Below are 23,142 nucleotides of genomic sequence, written 5' to 3' on the forward strand. Positions count from 1 at the left end.
CAAATGGGCTATAAAATAGGGAAACAAATGAGGAATCAAAGTGCCAATTGGATGACACCACCAGAACTGGACTACTATTGATTTTGTTCAATGGATTCCACAGTGGACAACCAGAGGAAATTTCATTAATTGCAATACAATCTTCATAAAAATAATTTGCAAAACCAGTTCCGAATACCTACTATTTAACTTCTCAAACAAAAACATTGGCTTTTGCATTGGTTGGTTCTAGGTTACATACAATTGAGCAGCGGATGATTTTAACAGTCCTCAAAAAATCAGTGTAATTGCATAGAACAAATGAATGGTGATTAAGGACCAATACCATGTACCAGCAAAATAATTGCCACCACTTATATCTGCACTAGCAGGGCCAAATCCCACTGTTGCTGATGACCCTGTAAAGCTTCCATTGTTTACTGCAAAACTGGATTGCCAATCACCACAAATTATACAAATATTTAAAACAATATGTTCAAAGGAAAGCAAAAAACATTGAAAAATAATCTGAATTCTTATATGGATATTGAATAGTCTGCATGATATAAAATGAATTAAACGTAAATTAAACTAACATATTTTTTTTCTAGAAGAACACATCGTGTCGCAATAGAGTGTGACCACTACACAAATTTTGTGGTCCAGCACCACCACACTAGCAAGAGATGTTGGAAAGCAAAAATATTAAAACACTTCTTGTTTAGCTATGTAGCAAAACCGACCAAACCAATAAAACCAACCAAGAAAAACCGCAAAACTGACCAAACTAAGAAAACCAACCAAGCTAGACCAAATTGACAGAAACCGATCAGTTTCCCCATAAGCTTCAGTCAGTTCAGTTTTGATACTTTCAGTTCAATCTCCATTTGTATTGTTTTGTAAACCAAAAGAACAACAATCGACCATTTAGCAACAGCAACCATATCACAGATCTGCACTCTAAAATTATTTGTTTATCAGACTATAATTGACATTAAGGATTAAATCGAAGCCAATTAAAATATCAAATAACACAACAACCAGACCCCAAATCTCATCTGATTCAAGCCACCATTAGCATTTACAAGAAGAAAGCCATTTGTCTTTGCATCCAGCTCTGTCAATAGCAGTAAAATCAAGTGAATAGAAATTGACATACGCCCACAAACACAAACAAATTAGAGAAAATTTGTTCAATTGTAAAGAATTCTTACTTTTTTTTATCAGAACCTAAACTAGTGAATGTTTTTGCAATATAAATTTGAAACTTACATCAACCATAAAATACAAAATACTATCAAATTTATACAAAATACTAACAAATTTAAGTCCTCAAAAAATATCCATCAACCATCGTTTAAGAGTATTTATACAAAATACTAACAAATTTAAGTCCTCAAAAATTTTTTTAAAAAAAAAATCTTAGTTTAGCTCCTAATATCATCCGCTCGATCATATCAACTATTAACCACAGCAACACCTGCAAAAACAAATTATATTGTCGTTAAGGTTTGTTCACTTGAAATCTATGGTTCAAATCATAACAAATTGAAATTTGATATATTGGTCATTACACACTCTTTTGTCATTTTGTGTTCGTAAATTATTTATTTTCATAATCAAGTTGTAAACATCATAATTAGTTATGACATCTAAATGTTCTAGCTAAAATCTATCTTGGCATATCAGGAAATTGGAATTAAGCAATCACACATAAAATTTGCAAAGCAAATGTAAGCAAAATGAACATAATTTGAACTGAAAAGATGCCATAAAAGTAATCACCTAGAGACGGGCCAAGTGTTGCTTTGCTCTTTGGCCTTGCCTTGAGCATACCCATTTTCCACTAAGAACCTCTGTTGCCTGCATTGTTCGCGTGTCTTTCCTAATGCTAAATCCCATAACTTTAGCATATTGATTATAGAAATCATTGGCATCCTCTTCTCAATTGAATTGCATTTCGAGAACATCATTCTTGGTTAAACTTTGAATAGGGTCATTTGCATGGGAATCTAACTCTTCTTTATCTTCAAGCTTACGCTCAAATTTAGCACATCCAAAAGGATCCATGATAACTACATCAAAAACAATATGAAAAGAATAAATTAATGACATAGTTATTGAAAATCAAAATAAATAGAGAATGACTTTGTAATCAACAATCAAAATATTGGTTGATCAATAGAAGCACAATAAAATAGAAACAGACAAGTTTGTAAGATTTGGTTCTTTGGTTTGCGTTCTTTGGGTTGTAATCAACAATCAAAATATTTTTAGGTATTTGGATTGATCTAAAACACACAAGTTTGTAAGATTTGGTTTAGTGATTCTTAACCAAGGAGAATCATTCCTTGATATGTGTATCTGTTTCCTAACCAATGCTCTGCTATCAATTATACGCAAATAATAAAAAAACACACTTGTACGTACCCTACTATCAATTAAAATAAAATAAATAAATAAACACACCCGCAAGTATAACTTTATACACGGAACGTCTTTTTTTCTTAAGACTTCAATAAAAGATTATTTTGGAAACAAGGAATAATTCATTATGAATTAAGACATAAGAAACTTCGGAATTCTGGACTAAATCAATGGAAAAACTGGTTAAGAGGTCATTATCAATACCATTTATCTCAGATTAGATGGTCTAGATTAATAGCAGCAAAATGGAAAAATAGAATCAATCAATGTCGTATAATTCAAAATCAAGATTTAAACAAAGAGAATTCATATGAAAAAGACCTATTAATTCATTACAAAAAACAAAACGATTACGAAGTATATTCATTACCAAATCAAAATGAGAATTTTCATAATACTATAGATATAATCTTTTATCTTATAGATCTATTAATTATGAAAATAAGAGGGACCCATATATTTATGGATCACCATTCCAAGTAAATAAGAATCTAGAGAGTTCTTATAATTACAACACACATAAACATAGGGGCAAATTTTTTGATATACTAGGGGATATCCCTATCAAAAATTATTCAGGAAAAAGTGATATTATGTATATGGAAATCCGGATCGAAAATATTTTGATTGGAAAATTCTCCATTTTTGTCTTAAAAATAAAATCAATATTGAGGCCTAGAAGCAATTATTATTTATGTAGAATCACTTGAAAATAAAATAAAATAAACACTCTAGAGGATTCATGCTTCATCTGTGATGGGTGGGTGAAGGCAAAAATCTCAGTATAGAATTTTCAAATGTTTATGTAATTTAATGAATTTACTTGAACCAGCCTCTCTTGTGATGTTTTTTTCCCTCTAGAGTTCTTTCTTTTCAAACATGTACATTTCTTCTCTACTCCCTCAAAATTATGTTTATTTTTCTCGTGGGTGTGAAGCAAAAGTATCAATTCAGAATTTCCAGACATTTACATGTCATTCAACAAATTTGACTTCAACCAAAAATGAATTCAATCTTTCTCTTGTGACGTCATCTCCCTCTTAAAAAAAGACAGTATACCGGCAAGTATCCTACTATCAATGAAAATAAACAAACAAAATAAAAGCACACCTGCCAGTGCCCTGCTATCAATTCAAAGCAAATAAATTCAAAAAAAATAGAAGCAAGGCTACTATCAATTAACATGAAACAAATAAATAAAATAACACACTCGCCAGCGCCCTGCTATTAATTGCAAACAAACAAACAAAAAAAGATAGCACACCTGCAAGTATCCTACTATCAATTAAAATAAACAAATAAATAAAAAAAACACACCCGCCAGTGCCCTGCTATCAATTCAAAGCAAATAAATTCAAAAACACAAAACCAATTACCCTACTATCAATTAACATGAAACAAATAAATAAAATAGCACACCCACCAGTGCCCTGCTATCAATTAAAATAAACAAATAAATAAAAAAAAAACACACCCACCAGTGCCCTGCTATTAATTGCAAAAAAAAAAAAAAAAAAAAAAAAGACAGCACACCCACAAGTATCCTACTATAAATTAAAATAAACAAATAAAAAAAAGCACACCCGCCAGTGCCCTACTATCAAAAGACAACACACCCGCAAGTAACAAGACAGCACACCCACACTCAACAATATGAGATCTTAGGAAGCTAAAACAATAGCATATAAATTTTACCAAATCATTGCCCCGGTCATTCCTCTTTTGGGAGCCTCATTATAGAGCCAATGTTTTTAATTATATCTGGACATGCTAATCTAAAGCAAGAATGAAGATGACAAGAATAAAGGAAGAAAACTTGAAAAATGATGGTATTGAATAAAAAACGTTAGTCTTGTTACTTACATAACTGAAAAGCTTCATAATTTTTTTTTTAAAAAAATTTTTATAATAAACAAACACTCGTGATTTCCTTTTCCTTTCCTCCTACAATCTCTCTTTTCCAGCTGGCAAAGCAAAAATAGGAGGGGGTTAACAAACCTCTACTTTGGAAGTCCTTTTCAATTGATTTTTCTATTAGATCACAAACCACATATTCAACAACAAATTTTATTCACTCTTGTTTTAAGATGACAATGGAATCCATCCAAGAAAATATTAAAATTTTTGCCCGTAAAAAGACAATTGAGTGACATGCGTAGATATTAGAATCATACACCAAGCAAATTAATTAGCTCAACAGTGTCCAATATGAGGGTCCACTTAGTGAGCTCAACAGCTTACTCCCTTCGCTAAGCTTCTCAAGGATCCTTTCAGATGAATTGATAATACGGGATACATATTTCCGACTTCATTCAGCCTTTTTCTTAACTTTCTTTGTTGGATAAGTAAATATTTTTTAAAACACATCCAAGGAGAAGGTACCCAAAAACATCCACAAGTACATCTAAGCAAAACATAAGTAGCTATACAATCTTTGAGTCCTCAAAATTATCTATGAAGTCTCACAGCATTGGCCAACATCTTGTAAAGAACATTTAATCAGTAATTTTTTCCATTTTCATAACCCCTCCGAACAAGAATATCAGCCACACCTTTATTAAGGTTATAAGACTAGGAGTTTAACGTTATTTTCTGCTGCTAATCAAGGATTCTCTTTTTATAGAATCCATGGAAGTTTTAATAAAAGTAACATAAATAAGGGGCACACACAGCTCTCACCTTCCCCTCTACCACCAAGTATGGAAAATGGAGTATAAGAGTGTACACGAGAAGTGTAGAAATGGAATCACACAACTGATTATATTTTAGCTATAGGTCTTACCTATTGAATTTTTTGAAAATTTCCTAGCATGTGGGAATCCTTGCACTTATCAGGATATCCTTCCACAACAGGGGAATGTCTACACCTTAATAATTGGGTTGTCCCAATGAGACATGCCTGATTTGATGACATTCCACATCATAGAGTTTCAGCTCTCTTAATGGAACAAACAAACAATGTATCATATAATTCAAGGACACTTGTAACACAAATTTATAGCCACGGTAATTGCAACAGAAGTTTGGTTACACAGTCAGTATGATTCCATAATTCACGTATCATATAATTCAAACACAATTCACAGGTATCATATAATTCAAACACACCCACCAATGATAGAATCAAGTTTTCAAAGTTGACTCTTGGTACTGTGGCTCCACAATTCACAGGTTTGCTTGATTTCTGTTGGATCTTTGATGAGACTAAAAAATCCCAAATCACCATTAATAATATGAAAACTTACTAATATAAATTTGACTTAATTTCAAATTTAGTAATTGTTAAAAGTAATTTATCATCTTTTAAGTTTCTAATTAAGTTGAAAGAAAGAATTCCATAAAATGTAAATAAGGAAGTTTAACTAATTTTTATCCCAATGCTTTCATAGATTTTGGAAAGAATTGTACTTCTCAATTTACAATTACATTCTTCTGAGAAAATCAAATGAGAAAAGAATGGCCTATCAGATTGGATTTCGGTGAAAGGGGCAGTTTCGAAGAAGGGGATTTCGGTCTAGGGTTTCATAGAATGGAGATGGAGAAAGGGAGACAAACAAGCTGCAGAGCGAGAGAGAGAGAGAGAGAGAGAGAGACATACATTGAGGCATCTAGCTTACTAAAACTAGGAGGAAAAGAAAAGGGCAGACTCACTCTTCGATGCTTGGCGAGGAGGAGCTCCGGCGAGATCCTATAGAGATCTTCGTCAACAGCTTTGGGAGCTTTTCTCCATGGTGGAGGATGCGGCGGCGAAAGCAAAACAGGTCTCGGCGGTGGCATGGGCAGTGGCAACGACTGAGAGAGAGAGAGAGAGAAAGAGAGAAATTTTTGAAGACGTTTGGGAGTTTGAGGGATTTGCCATGGAAGGATGGAATTTTGATTTTCACAAAATTTGGACGTTTGTTCCAAATTTTTGGAGGAAATTATTTGGGAAAAATTATGTAATAATCATAATAAAAAAATTTAAAACATTTAGAGTCTTATAATAAAATAAATTATTAATTTATAATTTTTATCAATTTACACTCAATTTTTTTTTTAATATAAATCTTCATCTATTTTTATTAAGTAAAATTAATATAAAAAAAATATTTTACTCATCAACTACAAAATGTATAATCACACCATTAATTGACGAAATAAAAATATTTAAAATTTTAGAAACTATAAATATCGTAATCAAGTCACAAAGTTTTGTGATATAAAATAGGAAATACATAACTGCATCACTAATTGACGTAACAAAATTGTTTAAAATTATAGAAACAATTATGCTAGATAGCTCGAAATTTTCAAGCTCGAATTTTGCCCGAATTCAAAATGACGCCGTTTCGTCATTTTGATTTTTTTTTTTTTCAATAACTACGAAGAAGAAAAATCAAAAAAAGAAGAAGAACAAAGAAGAACAAAGAAGAAGAAGAAGAAGAAGAAAGAAGAGGAGAGTAGCAGAGAGAGAGAGAGAGAGAGAGAATCATCATCATCAACCACCCAACATCTTCATCAACACAACAGAGAGAGAGACCAAAAAAAATCATCAACCACCCACCACATCTTCATCAACACAGCAGAGAGAGAGAAAAAAAATGTAAAAATCTGAAACCCAACACATCTTCATCAACGTAGCAATGAGAGAGAGAGACAAAAAAAAAATGTAAAAATCTGAAACCCAACACATCTTCATCAACGTAGCAGAGAGAGAGACCAAAAAAAATGTAAAAATCTGAAGAAAAAAAAAAATTTCAACACATCATCCTCATACACAGATCAGAGGAGGAGATCACAGATCGGAAGCGGAGGCGGAGGCGGCGGTGATCGACCCTCTCTCTCTTTCAATTCCCTCTTCCCCTCTCTTCTCTTCCTCTTTCTCTCTGTCTTTCTCTTCTTCTCTCTTCTTCCTGCTCTCTCTATTTCAGACCAATCGGGATCTCTAATGATACAGATAAACATAGAATGTAATGACAATAATTAAATAATTTAATCCACGACTTATAGCCATGGAACACAAAATGAGAGTTAGAGAAGATTAACCAATAGAGCAAAAGGAAAGGGAATATGAGAAAGAGAGACTGAACAGACTTATCGCCTGTGAAAATAATGTCAAAGATGTTGGTGTTTCCGATAAGGAATATCGGAGATATCTACAGCGACAGTAAGGAATGAGAGAGATGCTTGATGAATGAAGAGAGCTGAGATAGCAGAACAGTACAACAAAATGCGTAATATTCATTTTTCAACAATTCTATAACATATGTACAGGGTTGTTTTGGGAAGATGGTAAAAAGTGGCTTTTTGGCTTTTAACCAAGCTTTTGGCTTTTTTAGACAAATGATTTGGGAAGTTGGTAAAAAGTGATTTTTGACTTTTTTTATTAATATTTGTTTATGATGTCAAATCATAATAAAATGACTAAACTACCCCCATTTATTTAAGATATTTACAACTGAACCTATGTAACACATTGTGACCCATGAGGAGTAAAATTGTAATTTCACCGTTGGCTAAAAACCAACTTGCCAAATGAAAAAAAAGCCAAAAAAGCCAACTTTTGGCTTTTGCTACTAACCAAAAAAAGTGGCTTTTAGCCAAGTTCCCAAAATAGCCCAAATTGATAAAATCATAACTACGCCCAAAGGTTTGTATATGTATGACATATTAATGTGAAAGAGTTAGAGTTTCGAGATAAATGCATTTACTAGATAGAGAAATATCACCAGAATGAATAGTGTTGAAATAGACAAAGAGAATAGTGACGAGTTCAAGGATCTATTGCAGAGACACAAGAGTATAGAGAAGAAGAATCCAGTGAGGAAAAACTATCAATGATGGACGTTCGATGATTTGAGCGAAATAGAGAAGCCTGATTAAGAAATAGAGAGAGCTAAGGCACAACTAGGACAAATCAAGGGAAAGAAAATTGAGTGGAGAAAAAAATGAAGAAAAGTTAGGAAAAAATTTAGGAGAAAAATTACTTAGTACAACAAAATAAAATCACGTCATAGATAATTTTTTCAACATATTTTTTATTAAAATTTAGTTAAATTATATATATATATATATGTCTATAAGTGTATATAGATATTTTAAAAAGTATATCGTTTGTATATTATTATTTCTATTATCTTTAATGAAGATACTATGGCTAAAAATAAATTTAAAATAGAGATAGGTGATCAATTGCAATTGTCACTTAGGGATGATACTTCAAAATTAATTGAGAGAGTTGAGAGTTCAGAGAGAATGAGAGTTTGAGAGACAAATTTGTTTGTGAGAAATAAAATGTGAGAGGGGTGGTATTTATAGGACTTTCAAATTGAAAACAAATTGAAATGACAATTGAAAAGACAATTGAATATCTAAACTTTTTTTTCAATTGAAAATACAAACAGAATATCTAAACAAATTGAAAAAATAAAGTCTTACAAATTTTTAGGGGCACTCACGGTTTGGCGGTTCGGTTGCGGCCAAAGAAATCTCAAATCCACTATCCGTCCAAAATTGGGGGATTGGAAAAAATCAATCCGTAACCATCCGCTCATCATCACACATTCATCCAAAATGCGGCGGGTTGGTTCGGTTTGGTCAGTTTGGATCGGAATATCCACTGCTCACCCTTACTCACACCCATCAATTATAGGGTAAATTACACTAACCTCCCCTGATGTTTAGTATAATTATAAGGGCCTCCCCTGTAGTTTTAATAATAACACTAATCTCCCTTACATTTGAAATTATTATAAAGATTCTCCCTTTTGCTAACTTTATTCCAAACAGTGTAAAAAATAACATTAAATGACTAAAATACCCCAACTCCATCTTTCTCTCTCTATTAACCCAACTACTCCAACATTGCCGCATCTAACCCACCAAATCCTAGAGAAAGATAAATTAGTGACTTACTATCTAAAGCTATCGTCAGCTTCCATCTCCAAGTGAGCTTACATTTAAATTTAAGGAAATATTACACATTCATAAAAAAATAATAAAAAATAAAAATTAGGTTTTTAATTATTAATATTTATAAAATTTATCATTTTTTAATAACTAATTTTCAAAATCACTACTGAAATGAAATTTTTTCTAAATTTAAAGTAAGCATAACTAAACTTTTATATCCCACCATGCAAGGCTATTGAAAAAAAAAAAAAAAAAATCTCACTGAATTTGGGAATATAGTCACCATGACTAAACTTTTAAATCCTATTAGATTTTTTATTTTTATTTCTCTTTTGTTTCCCATTAGAATTTTTATTTTTATTTCTCTTTTTGTTTTTTATTTTATTTTTTGTTTGTTTGTTTTAATTTTTATTTAAAGGTCACAGTATTATGCTATCATAACCAACCTTTCTCGTACAAAGCAATTCAAAACATATAAAAATATATATATACACACTATATAGGGAAAGCGAATCATAACACTTTTTTGTTTAGTTTAATTTTCGTAATCAATTTTCCAAAAACATTATGAAAAAACTAAAGATTAATTTGGTGTAAAAAATTAAAATAAAAAAAAATGCTCATCATTTTCACATATTTTTTTCTATTTTGGGTGCAGAATTAATTTTAAAATAAGCAACATTCCTATTACATGGCAATTCAAAAAATATACATATATAAACAGATATAGGGATGGTGTGAATCATAACACTCTTTGTTTGGTTTAATTTTCATAATTAATTTTCTAAAGAAGTTATGAAAAACTTAAAAATTAATTTGGTGTAAAAATACTCATCATTTTCACATTTTTTTGGGTGCATAATTAATTTTTAAATATTTAAAAATATTTTTTTGGTGTTTATTTTTTAAATTAATTTCTATTTTTCAAAAAAAAAAATCATAAAATATAATTTGAAAATGTAACTTAAGAGATACATTTTGTTTTTGAAAAACAGCATTTGATTGACGTTTCTATATATTAATGATGGTACTGTTTGGCTGAGGGTAGTGTTTTGTTGTAAGCTTGTTGGGTCTTTGGAGGTAGAAGACACCCAAGGGTATTATTTAATATGTTTAGTTTTAATTTTTTGGATTTAATTTTTTAAAAATTGAGTTTTTTTTATTTTTTGTATTTTTTTGTTTTTAGTAAATATTTTTAAAATTCAAAGCAATTTTTTTTTTATTTTTTTTTAAGATGCACCTTACTTAGATGTATCTAAAAGTAAAATAGTTATAAAAAAATATTTAAAAAAATTAATAAATATACAAGAATACGAAAATATACTAAATTCACATAATTTTTTTGTTTGTATTTTTGATATTTTGTGAATTTTCTAAAAAAAAATTTCACAAATATTATATTTTTTTAAGTGTATTTATGTTAGGTGTATCTAAAAATTAAAAACAATTCTTAGAATATTAAAAAAAATTAGTGAAAGCAAAAAAATAAAAAAAAAATAAAAAATTTCAATTTTCTAAAAAGTAAAATTTGAAAATCCAAACCAAACAAGTTGAATGGCATTTAAAGTCTTAAAACATGTGACATCAGCATATTTTGATAAGAGTTGATTGACGAGAATAGTAAAACTCAGTTTACAGTGAATTTGACATTAAAAAAAGAATCAAAACAAAACAAATTTAAAATGCAGTATCTATATATTGGGGGTAATATTATGCACACACATAATGGGTGCTACAGTTCTAGTAACATAACAAATAACCAAAATATATACTAATAAATTAGAATGCCATGCGGCACACAGGACACGTTTGGCTAATCTTGAACCGTTTAAAAATACACTTGTCATGATATTTATGAGAGCACGGTAATGTAGTAACGTTAATTCTAATTGGAAGAGTTTTCGAACATAACGCGCATGTTTTTTTTTGAGAAGCAATCGCACATGGTTGAACTAAACATGAATCTTTAGGAGTCCTTTTCTCCAATGCTTCAATGGATGATTTTGTGGTTGGCAACGAAATGAAATGATTGGGTTCTCTCATAATTTCTCTCATAATCCTGGCAACTGCCTCTTCCACGCTCAAATCAGGTCTTTGAAATGTTCTAACCACAACATCTAGAACAATCGGCAATACTTTTGGCTTTGGGTACAAATTCACCATTACACGAGCAAATTTGCGCACCACATTTATTATTGACTCTTCAATACTCGAGAGTAAATTCCTACAACGTAAATGACCAAACAAAAATACTTTCATGTTCTCGCTCTCTAGAAAATCGTTGCGACTGAAAAAAAATACCCAACGATATGAGTCTAGCAGTATAACATCACTATCGTGGTTCTTGCCAATACTATCGCTGCCACGAGTAGATTTCTTGAGTTCATTAGAAAATTGTAGTTGAACATAAATGCCATCATCAATCGGCCCACAAGAGGGTGTGCCAAGAATTTTCTCGTCCTCCCAACAACAGTAGGCATAGCTATGATCCATGTCTATGGTATTGTATGATCTGATGATACCAAAATAAAAAATATCAAATATGAAACAAACAAATATATATATACATATATAATGATATAAAAGGGAGATAGATCAAGAAGATGGGTACTAAAATTTGCTAAACAAAATCTAAAGGAAGCATACATTTATAATAACATTCTATATCCAGTTTGATTTGGATATTAAATTTCCAAGTAATACTATACAAACAGAATTTGTATTTAAAAAATTCATGGATAATAATGTGTTACATTTATAGTCATTCATCAATCTAATTCATAATTGCAAGACTATCATTACCACATTATTCGTGTCTTAAATTTTGTATGAAAATTATGTGCGCATATCATTTTTCTAAATTTCCTTTCGATTTTGCTAGTGATATGAAAGAGTGGTGACAAGAGTGGCCATGAAAATTGCAACCACAACATTTTTCTTTGAACAGTTACTCCAAAAAAAAAATAATTGAGTATGATCTTTCTAATAAAATAAACTATGAGTTTTTAATTTTGTTAATTTAAATTTAAAATTTTTGATTTATTTTCAGTTTAAACTATTTACTTATTTTCAGTAAGTAGAACCAATGTAGGTGTATATAAAACATCTAAAATATTATTTTTTATTGAGTTTAATGACTAAAATATATATATATTTTTTCCAATGATTTTACTTATCAAATATAGACAAACAAAATCAAAAAATTAAAATACAATTTGATAAAAGAAAAAATTTATTTTCTTATAAGGATTAAACCCTGAAGTATTTTTTGTAATTTCTTTTTTTTTTTAATAATTAAAATAATGGTGTACGTCCCACTGCTCTCTTGTATTCGTGAGCAATTTATTAGTCATTATTGTTTGTACAATTGCTCTAAATCCTGTGTGTATTTTGAGTTTGAGAAGTTTTATGGTCTGATTGTTTCTTGTTTGAGATTTATTTATTCATTTAGTTTAATTTTTTTTTATTTTTTTGTTATGCTTGAGATTGTTGTGCTTATCTAGAACACCCAACTACATCAAAGTTGATGATTATTATGAATAATTAGGATAAAAACTAGAATTAGGATTAAAACAAATACAAATATAGAGAATGGAAAGGAAACACACGGCACCAAGATTTTATGTGGTTCAGCAAAACCTACCTCCACCAGCAATAATTTTCACTAATCAAGAGCAATCGTACAAATAATAATTTTTAATATCAAACAAGAATGAATGCGTACCTTGCAATCTCTCACAAAAACCTGAAATATTTCAACATGAGAAATCATCCATATTTATAATAGAAAAATCGTACCCAAGTATTAAACCCAAACCCACAAGGAATAGAATTCTAGTTATTAAATTAATTTAGTTTCTTATAATCCAATCGAAAACTAATAAGAAAACACTTACAACCAAGTCAAATAAGAATTCTCTCCCACAATCCTAATCCATAAAATAAAAGAATAACAATAAATAATAATAAAAAATGAAGAAGAAAGAAGTATATTCAAATACAAACTGATTTGAGAGTGGATAATAATCACACGCAAGTTAAAATAAAAGAATAACAATAAACAATAATAAAAAAGGAAGAAGAAAGAAGTATATTCAAATACAAACTGAATTCAGAGTGGATAATAATCACACGCAAGTTGTCTCCTTCCTTTGCTGTAGAACAACATTTAGGTTTATTTTGACTTTAGGAAAAGCATAAAAAATAAATAAATAAATAAAATGTCTGTGACCACGTTTTTCTATTTAGCATAAAATTATAATTTTAGATTTAGGGTTCACTTTAGGAAAAAAGAAGAACTTAACATCTATGAAGATGGTTTTTTTACCAATGTCACAGTGATTCATTATCATTCTCTATCGCCAATCCTCACTCACAACACCATCTCGTGCTCAATCACAAGGCCGGCCCTGAGGTGAGGCGACTAAAGCGTTTGCCTTGGACTCCCAATTTTGAACAAAATTTAGGGCCTCCAACTAGGGGAGTGTATCATGTCATACTATTTCATAATTACTTCAATATTAGTTCAATTTATTTATTTTCATGTCGTCATATGGCGTTATTTTGATTCGTGTCCGATTGATATTTAATGTGAAAATTTTCATTTTTAGTGTAAAATAACTTAGCAAGTGTATGGAGATTTTTCCCATAAGTTGAATTTTATAAAATTTATTTCTACTAAATGAAATTATTCATAGAATGTTTGATTTTAATTCAATTACATTTTTCTAATTAAGAAAATTGTACCTTATCACTATATATTTTTTACTAAATTGACTCTACAATAGGTAACAAAAAAATACAAGTCTTAAATGAAAAAAAGATATTAGCCTTAATTATTATTTTACATACTTTTTTATTCAATTAGATAGAGTTAAATAAAAGATTAAAAAAACAGCAGTGATTTAGACCCCCTCAAATTTCAACCCCCACCACCCCCACACACACGTGGCGGGTGGTGATTGGAGGAGGAGAAAAAAAAGAAAAAGAAAAAGAAAAAGTGACCAATCAGAAAAGAAAGGGGGTGGGGGAAAGGGGGTCCCAATCTTTATTCTTAAAAAAAATGCCATGGCATCCCTTAGTGAACATTAAAATATATAATTAGTAATTCATGTTATTGAGTCGTATCATACTTGGATTCATGTTGAAAAATAGTCAACCCTAACTTGCTAATTTAATATATTACTTGAGTTGTGTCGAAAATTATCATCTTTATCCCCAGTTAATTTTAGTTATTACAGCATTGATAAGCTAAAAAATAAAGATTCAATTTAACTAATTGAAGTTCAACTATTATATATATATATGTTATCTAAATTTTGTTAAATTGTAATGCAATAGAAATAAATTTTTGTCTTTTTTGTTTTATCCAAACAATTTTTTTTTTTTTTTTGGATAAATGAAATATGAAGGGTCCAATTTAAAAAATTTGCCTTAGGCCTCTAATAATTCAGGGTCGGCCCTGCTCAATCACTCTCTTATTTCAACTATTATAGACATGGTTATCAGAATCTCGATCCGGATCTTACGATCCATTTGAGTACAATCGATCCGGATCATGTAAAAAACTCTTTGTAGGTAGGATCTTTCAATCCTAGTAGTGGGATCTTATAGGATCGTGGAATCCCGATCCGAATCCGATCTTATCCGATCCAATTTCTAAGTCTTGTTTTGTATTGTATGACATATTTTGTTGTAAATTTTATGTTTGTTATCTAAATACCAATTTATGTCGTCAAAATAAATATTAAAAATTAAGTAGTATTGAATCAAATAAACTAAGAAAAACAAACTAGGAAACAAACATTCAAATATTGTGGTAATTTAAGAAAATTAAATAGTCGGAAAAACAAACTTATCTTTAGCGGAGTCTAAGAAGGGTAAGATGATTGCAACTTTATCTCAATTTCTGGAGAAATTATTTTTGTGACTCGAATCCGCTCCACTAGGGATGCTAACGACAAACCTTATCATTCGACTAAGCTACTCTTTTGAGTTCTTAATCTATTTTCATTTCCAATATTGTTAAATATTTTTTCTTCACTTTTTATGCATTATTGTGCATTGTAAAGTATTTTGTTATAGAATTCTTCTTCTTCTTCACCTTCTTTTTTGATAAAATACAGAACTTTTACCGTCGGATTTTCTATTGCATAATATTATATATACATTTTACATGGAGTATTATATTTTTCACAATATCTTCACTTCTTTTTAATAGAATATAAGTTCATTTTGTGTATACTTTATAAGAAATATTTATTTAAATTAAATTATTATGTAATTTGTCTTTTTCGGTAGGATCTTATGATTCTCGATCCGATTCTACGATCCGATCCTATGAACACCTCCAACGATCCAACATAGGATCCCGATTTTAACAACCTTGATTATAGATTATTTATGCATATATATATGTATGTGATGTAAAGCCCCCATTTCCTATGCCCAAATGATAACACAACTATCATGGCTCCTTAAAAGAAAACAGAAATAATTCTCCACACTTGCATTACATGATACAATTAGTTCCTCAATGCAATTATACGTTTAATCCAAAACCAAATAAATAAACAAATAAATACCCCCAAGGGTTTACAAGTTTCCATGGCTTAGGCATGGTTACACAAAATGGTTATTCAAACCCGCACAAATACAGCCCTTGGCTTACAAACAGAGTTATATCAAAATGAGAGCCTTATACTCTCAACACATATTTCTTCCCCTTTAGTTAGGTGGAATCACCACATCTTTTCCTGCACAAAAATCCCGTAGGATGAGCATAAAGCCTAGTAGGAAATCCTTAACAAAGTATATACATTTTATACAAGTCTCAAGAGATGAAATGCACATGTCACGCTATGCTCCTTTTTTGAAAGTAAATCACATTTTCATCTTTTGAAAACCTTCATGTTCAATGATGTCATGCAATTTCAATTGTTTAAAACTTAACAATTTATCTCAAGGGCGGTAAATATGACTCTGGTAATCTCTAGGCTGGTGTTTGCAAGTAGACTATACAAGTACTACCAATTTATCATTTTTACCAATATTAATTGGAAGGCTTGACACCTGTAATTTGTCATTTTTACCAATATTAATTGGAAGGCTCGACACCTATCATCTACACCACCGTTCAAGACTTACTACCGTATTTATCCCAAAATCATTCCATGAAAACTTATTTCTCAACATTATTTTCTCAATGCAAGTTTTCAAATCAACTTTCAAAGTTTAATATAATCAAATGAATTGATATGCCAATTTCACAAGATGAATATAAATACTTTTACTCCAATTCATCATCCAAGGAATAACACAATTCCTTCTTCTTAAGTATTCTCAACAATTAGTCATTTCAAGACTATTTCAATGTTTTGAACAATAATTTCCAAAATGAATAGCAATTCTCATATTCCAGGAAATTTATCATTTACATAAATATAAATAGGAAATTTTCTAAACATCCATTTGTTTTGACACACAAAATAAATATAACAATATCATTCATGGATTTTCAATCTCTTTTAAAAATCCCCAATTTCTAGGTTTTCTTACCAAAACTGCACAGTTCAAATCATTTGAAAGAAAACTTTCCAAAATCATATTTTCTTCAATCAATGAAGACCAAAACCCAAAAGATCATTTTAAAAGAATAAGAGGCAAACCCACTTTCAAAATTGCTCAACTTTTTGAATCAACAATCAATTTTCAAAGCTATCGAAGGAAGATTTTGAAAATCATCTAGATCTTGCAAAAATATATACACACACACATATATATATATATAACTCTAAGAAAATTCCTACCTCAAATTTTGAAGAAGAAATGAGATGAAACCCCCAAAATCAACGGTGTCGAAACTCGATCTTCACCGCACACAATGAAGCCCTTGAGAAGTTAACCAACTTTGATGAAGAAACTATGACAGAACTCTAATGGATCTTGAGGTTTTGATCCAATTTGGCATAGGGAAATGTAGAGAGAAGGGAGAGAAAAGGGTTTTTAGAGAGAGAGAGACCTAACAAGAGTGAGATACACTCAGCTTAAAGAGAAAAAAAGACTAAAATTTCGGACTCACCTACTACCATACATGCGGCGCTTCTCCCGCACTTGCATTCCCGCACCTGCATTTATTGCAGTGGCCAACACGCCCTCCCCTGTTTTCCTCATGTGTGGCTTAAGCAACTTCGAATGTATTTTGCATTTTTGCTTCGAGGGTGCTGCCTCTCGACCCTGCCAGGGCGCTACCCTCGAACCCGCCAAGGGGCGCTGCCCCGTGGACCCCCACGAATTGACCGGGCAGCTCGACCCCCGATGTACTCAGCGAAGTGGCAAAACGTGAAAGAATTAACTTCCAATACAACTCTGCAAGGCACAATTCGGGTTGGATTTGCATCTAAAGGTTTGGAGACATTACCTGTTCGAAACACACCACTTGTGATTACCCAAAAATGTAAAAAAAATAGAGAATATTTGGTAGGTGTTATGATTTGTTTTTTTTGGGTGGGGGAGATGGAATATAGATTATGATGATGTGTGTGAGTGGACAAATATATTTGGTTTTAGAGAAAAAAATGATTTTGAAAAGAGAGAGAGAGAGAAGTGGGATGTGAAGGTGGAATTTCTCATTGGACCATCCCATGTGTCCTTTACTTTCTATTTGGTTGGACTTAGCTAGCCATTATCTCTCTCTCTCGATAAAAGAAGAGGGAATGAGGGACAGAATTTGTTAAAACTAAAAAAAAGACACACATGGAATGGGCTATTAAAAACAACACTTATCTCTCTCTTCGGGGGTGGAGCATTTTCGAATAATAAAAAAAAGAAGATAAAGAGACACAACATCTCTCTCTCTGAGAAAATGTATTCGTTTCCTCGACCTGGTACGGTCACCATCTGTGAAATCAACAGAGACTTGATTACGGCCGAGAACCTCTCAGACGATCAAGCCAAGGAAACTTATGCCAAAGTTCTCGGAATTGTATTTAGTGCGGTTTCTTTTCGGACTGATCATCTATTACCATCACCGAATCCCGAATAGGGTTTGCAACAACTAGGAAGATTGATGAGAGTGTTTAGAGGAACAGTTGGTCAGCAGCACTGCAGGGTTTTTTTTTTAGCAATTCCCTTAAACGCCTTTTTCATCCGAATGATGTAAAATTGTTGCCAGAGGTTGATCTTCATGGAGTGAGTTAGCATCGACATAAGCATATTTTAGCATTCATTTCTGGGCCAAATCATGTTACAATTCGTGATTATGAGGATTCAGCAGAACGGAAGGAACCATGCAATTTGACCCATGAATCCCAAAGAGATGTTAAGCTCCTTGAGTGGAGGCCAAATGGTGGGATGACACTTTCTGTAGCATGCAAGGGTAGAATTTGTATATGGACTGCTTCTTATCTTTGCAATGCGGCATCTGTGAGATCTGGAGTTACCTCTGGCACTATTGCTAGGGGAACTTGATGGACTCTAGTGGATTTTCTTCGAAGTCACGATGACGAACAAATTAGTGCACTTTTTTGAAGACCAGATGGAAGATATTTGGCATCTGGCTCGTATGAGGGCTCGTCATTCACCATCTGGGATGTTGATCAAGGTCGAGGCACACCCATTCGACAGGGATTAGGCGGCATATCAATGCTAAAGTGGTCTTCCATTGGAGATTATTTTTTTCGCAGCAAAGTTGATGGGACATTTTATCTTTGGGAGACAAACACATGGACATCAGAACCTTGGTCCTCAACCAGTGGCTTGTCACGTTGAAGCTGAGAGGAATTTTGACATCAATGAGGATGAGTGGATTTGACTCACGGAATTTTGAAATGGCAAGAATAAAAGGAAATCTCAATGAGATTGCTAATGCTTGTCAAGAAGGTGGTGAAAGAAGGTGGCATCAAACTGAACTCAATTTTGAACCTAAGGTTTTAGACCATAGTTCTTAAGATCAAAATGAAGAGCTTGGTGAGAGCAACGTTTTGACCGATGGACATCGAAATCCAACAAAGTTGAAAATTGGGATTTTTGCTTGTTTCTCCTTCTAGCTTGAGGTAGGGATTTTTCCTACACTTCTTTATGCACTTTTACTTGATTATATGGAGTTTAGAGTTGCATATATATTGATTAGAATTTTTGGAAAATTTGTAATTTATTTGCTTAAAAGGGAAATTTTGAGAAAAATAAAAAGTTGATGCCCAAATTGCGAAAGTGTAAACTTGGAATATGTTTGTAAGGTTATGAAAGAGCTTTGTTTTAAATTTGAACAAAAACGAATTTCGATTCAATCGGTTTTGAAATTTTTACCGGTTTGTGACCAAAAGAGCATTTTTAAAGAAAACAAAGGAATTATGTTTAACTTTTGGGGCTTTTGATCAAAATAGGATGTCATAGTTGAATAATGCTTGGAGAACAAGTTTGGAAAGAAAATGATGTTTTCTTGGGCATTAACGGTATTATTTTGCTTAATGTATCTGTTGGAATAAAACCGATACGGTTAGAAATGGATCTTGAGAGGTTACCGGATGTGATTGTGATATGAAAACTAGTTTAGTTGTTCACATTTGATGAGATGTGGAATAGATTGTATTTATCAGAATTTTTATGGAATTTAATTGTTTAAATATCCGTTTAGAAATATCTGTTTGGGGCTATCGGTGGAGGATAGTTGTGATTGTTATAGAAATGCATGAGACTTAGGTAAATTGAATCACATTTCTCATTTGTTGCATTGGACATTGCATTACATTCATTTCATTGGAAACGTATCTGTTTTTGAGAAATGTTTGTAAAGATATCTGTTTGCGAAAAGATGAATACTTGGTGAATCTGGGTAAGGGGTGTGGAACCGTGCAGTTAGGTGTCGAGCCTTTCAGTTTGCTGGTAAAAATGATAGTGGTAGTGCATTAGGGCCTACTTGCAGACACTCACCTAGAGATTCACAGGGCCCGTATTCATGTAACAGATATGGTTTAAAATGGAAATGGTTTTATATTTGTTATGCACTTCAGCATTGTATGCTTCATAAAAAGAGAGATAAACTGTTTTATCATCAGCTTCCATCTCCAAGTAAGCTTACATTTAAATTTAAGGAATTATTACACATTCATAAAAAAATAAAAAATAAAAAATAAAAAGTGAAGTCTTTAATTATTAATATTTATAAAATTTATCGTTTTTTAATAATTTTTTTTCAAAATCACTCCTGAAATGATATTTTTTCTAAATTTAAAGTAAGCATATCTAAACTTTTATATCCCACTGTGCAAGGCTATTGAAAAAAAAGAAAAAAAAAATCTCACTGAATTTGGGAATATAGTCAACATGACTAAACTTTTAAATCCTATTAGATTTTTTATTTTTATTTTTCTTTTGTTTCCTATTAGAATTCTTATTTTTATTTCTCTTTTTGTTTTTTTATTTTATTTTTTGTTTGTTTGTCTTAATTGTTATTTAAAGGTCACAGTATTATGTTATCATAACCAACCTTTCTAGTACAAAGCAATTCAAAACATATAAATATATATACACATTATATAGGGAAAGCAAATCATAACACTTTTTGTTTTGTTTAATTTTCATAATCAATTTTCCAAAACATTATGAAAAAACTAAAAATTAATTTGGTGCAAAAAATTAAAAAAAAAAAATGCTCATCATTTTCACATATATATATTTTTTTGGGTGCAAAATTAATTTTAAAATAACCAACATTCCTAGTATAAGGCAATTCAAAAAATATACATATATATACACATATAGGGATAGTGTGAATCATAACACTCTTTGTTTGGTTTAATTTTCATAATTAATTTTCTAAAGAAGTTATGAAAAACTTAAAAATTAATTTGGTGTAAAAATACTCATCATTTTCACATTTTTGGGTGCATAATTAATTTTTAATTCTCTAAAAATATTTATTGGGTGTTTATTTTTGTTAAATTAATTTCTATCTTTCAAAAAAAAAATCAAAAAATATAATTTGAAAATGAAACTTAAGAGATACATTTTGTTTTTGAAAAACAGCATTTGATTGATGTTTCTATATATTAATGATGGTACTGTTTGGCTAAGGGTAGTGTTTTGTTGTAAGCTTGTTGGGTCTTTGGAGGTAGAAGACAACCAAGGGTATTATTTGGTATGTTTGGTTTTAATTTTTTAGATTTAATTTTTTAAAAATTGAGTTTTTTTATTTTTTTGCTTTTAGTGAATATTTTTAAAATTCTAAGCAAATTTTTTTTACCTTTTTTAGATGCATCTTACTTAGATATATCTTAAAAGTAAAATGTTTCTAAAAAAATATTTTTAAAAATTAATAAATATACAAGAATACGAAAAATATATAAATTCACATAATTTTTTTTTTTGCATTTTTGATATTTAGTGAATTTTCTAAAAAAAAAACATTTTACAAATATTATATTTTTTAAGTGTATTTATGTTAGGTGTATCTAAAAATTAAAAACAATTCTTAGAATATTAAAAAAAAATAGTGAAAACAAAAAAATACAAAAAAATAAAAAATTTCAATTTTCTAAAAAGTAAATTTTGAAAATCCAAAACCAAACAAGTTGATTGGCATTTAAAGTCTTAAAACATGTGACATTAGCATATTTTGATAAGAGTTGATTGACGAGAATAGTAAAAATCAGTTTATAGTGAATTTGACATTAAAAAAAGAATCAAGACAAAACAAATTTAAATGCAGTACACATATAGGGTGTAATATTATGCACACACAAAATGTGTGCTACAGTTCTAGTAACATAACAAATAACCAAAATATATACTAATAAATTAGAATGCCATGCGGCACACAGGACACATCTTGCTAATCTTGAACCGTTTAAAAATACACTTGTCATGATATTTATGAGAGCACAACAAGGTAGTAACGTCAATTCTAATTGGAAGAGTCTTCGAACATAACGCGCATGTTTTTTTTATAGAAGCAATCGCATGTGATTATGGAACATGAATCTTTAGGAGTCATTTTGTCCAATGCTTCAATGGATGATTTTGTGGTTGGCAGCGAAATGAAATGATTGGGTTCTTTCATAATTTCTCTCATAAATCCCGGCAGCTGCCTCTTCCATGCTCAAATCAGGTCTTTGAAATGTTCTAACCACAACATTTAGAACAATTGGCAATACTTTTGGGTTTGGGTACAAATTCACCATGACACGAGCAAATCTGCACATCTCATTTATTATTGACTCTTCAATACTCGAGGATAAATTCCTACAACGTAAATGACCAAACAAAATAACTTTCATGTTCTTGCTCTCTAGAAAATCGTTGCGACTGAAAAAAAATACCCAATGATATGAGTCTAGCAGTATAACATCACTATCGTGGTTCCTGCCAATACTATCGTTGCCACGAGTAGGTTTCTTGAGTTCATTAGAAAATTGTAGTTGAACATAAATGCCATCATCAATCGGGCCACAAGAGGGTGTGGTAAGAATTTTCTCGTCCTCCCAACAACTATAGGCATAGCTATGATCCATGTCTATGGTATTGTATGATCTGATGATACCAAAATAAAAAATATCAGCTATGAATATGATATGAAACAAACTAAAAATATATATAAAATGATAAAAAAAGGGAGAGATAGATCAAGAAGATGGGTACTAAAATTTGCTAAACAAAATCTAAAGGAAGCATATATTTATAATAACATTCTATATTCCGCGTATGCGTATTGCTGTGGATGGCTCTTGGGTTGCTGTAGGCGAGCGCACTGGTCTGGCGTGGGTTTGCTTTGATTTTGATGATCACCGAGTCTATGAGGAAGCTATTTTGGGACCTTCAATGTTATCTCCTCAACAAGCAGAAGCAGCT

The 23,142-nt window shown here is 31.0% G+C and overlaps 2 long non-coding RNA genes and 1 pseudogene across 2 annotated transcripts; 1 reads left to right on the forward strand and 2 right to left on the reverse strand.

Annotated features, from left to right (window-relative positions):
* Positions 1 to 1,176: 1,176 nt before the first annotated feature.
* On the reverse strand, positions 1,177 to 6,318 carry LOC145813713 (uncharacterized). Its single transcript, XR_014356949.1, has 3 exons — positions 6,058 to 6,318; positions 1,765 to 2,054; positions 1,177 to 1,459 (listed from the first exon to the last, which is right to left on the reverse strand). It is a non-coding gene; the product is annotated as an uncharacterized LOC145813713 (long non-coding RNA).
* A 4,781-nt stretch (positions 6,319 to 11,099) lies between these two features.
* LOC145813718 (uncharacterized) lies at positions 11,100 to 13,160 on the reverse strand. The gene is made up of 2 exons (XR_014356954.1): positions 13,022 to 13,160; positions 11,100 to 11,809 (listed from the first exon to the last, which is right to left on the reverse strand). It is a non-coding gene; the product is annotated as an uncharacterized LOC145813718 (long non-coding RNA).
* Positions 13,161 to 18,160: 5,000 nt separating this feature from the next.
* On the forward strand, positions 18,161 to 19,065 carry LOC114318780 (aladin pseudogene; annotated as a pseudogene).
* Positions 19,066 to 23,142: the final 4,077 nt, after the last annotated feature.

The sequence above is a fragment of the Camellia sinensis genome, chromosome 15, assembly GCF_055761805.1.
Source record: "Camellia sinensis isolate YWXY chromosome 15, ASM5576180v1, whole genome shotgun sequence".
NCBI classification, from domain to species: Eukaryota; Viridiplantae; Streptophyta; class Magnoliopsida; order Ericales; family Theaceae; genus Camellia; species Camellia sinensis.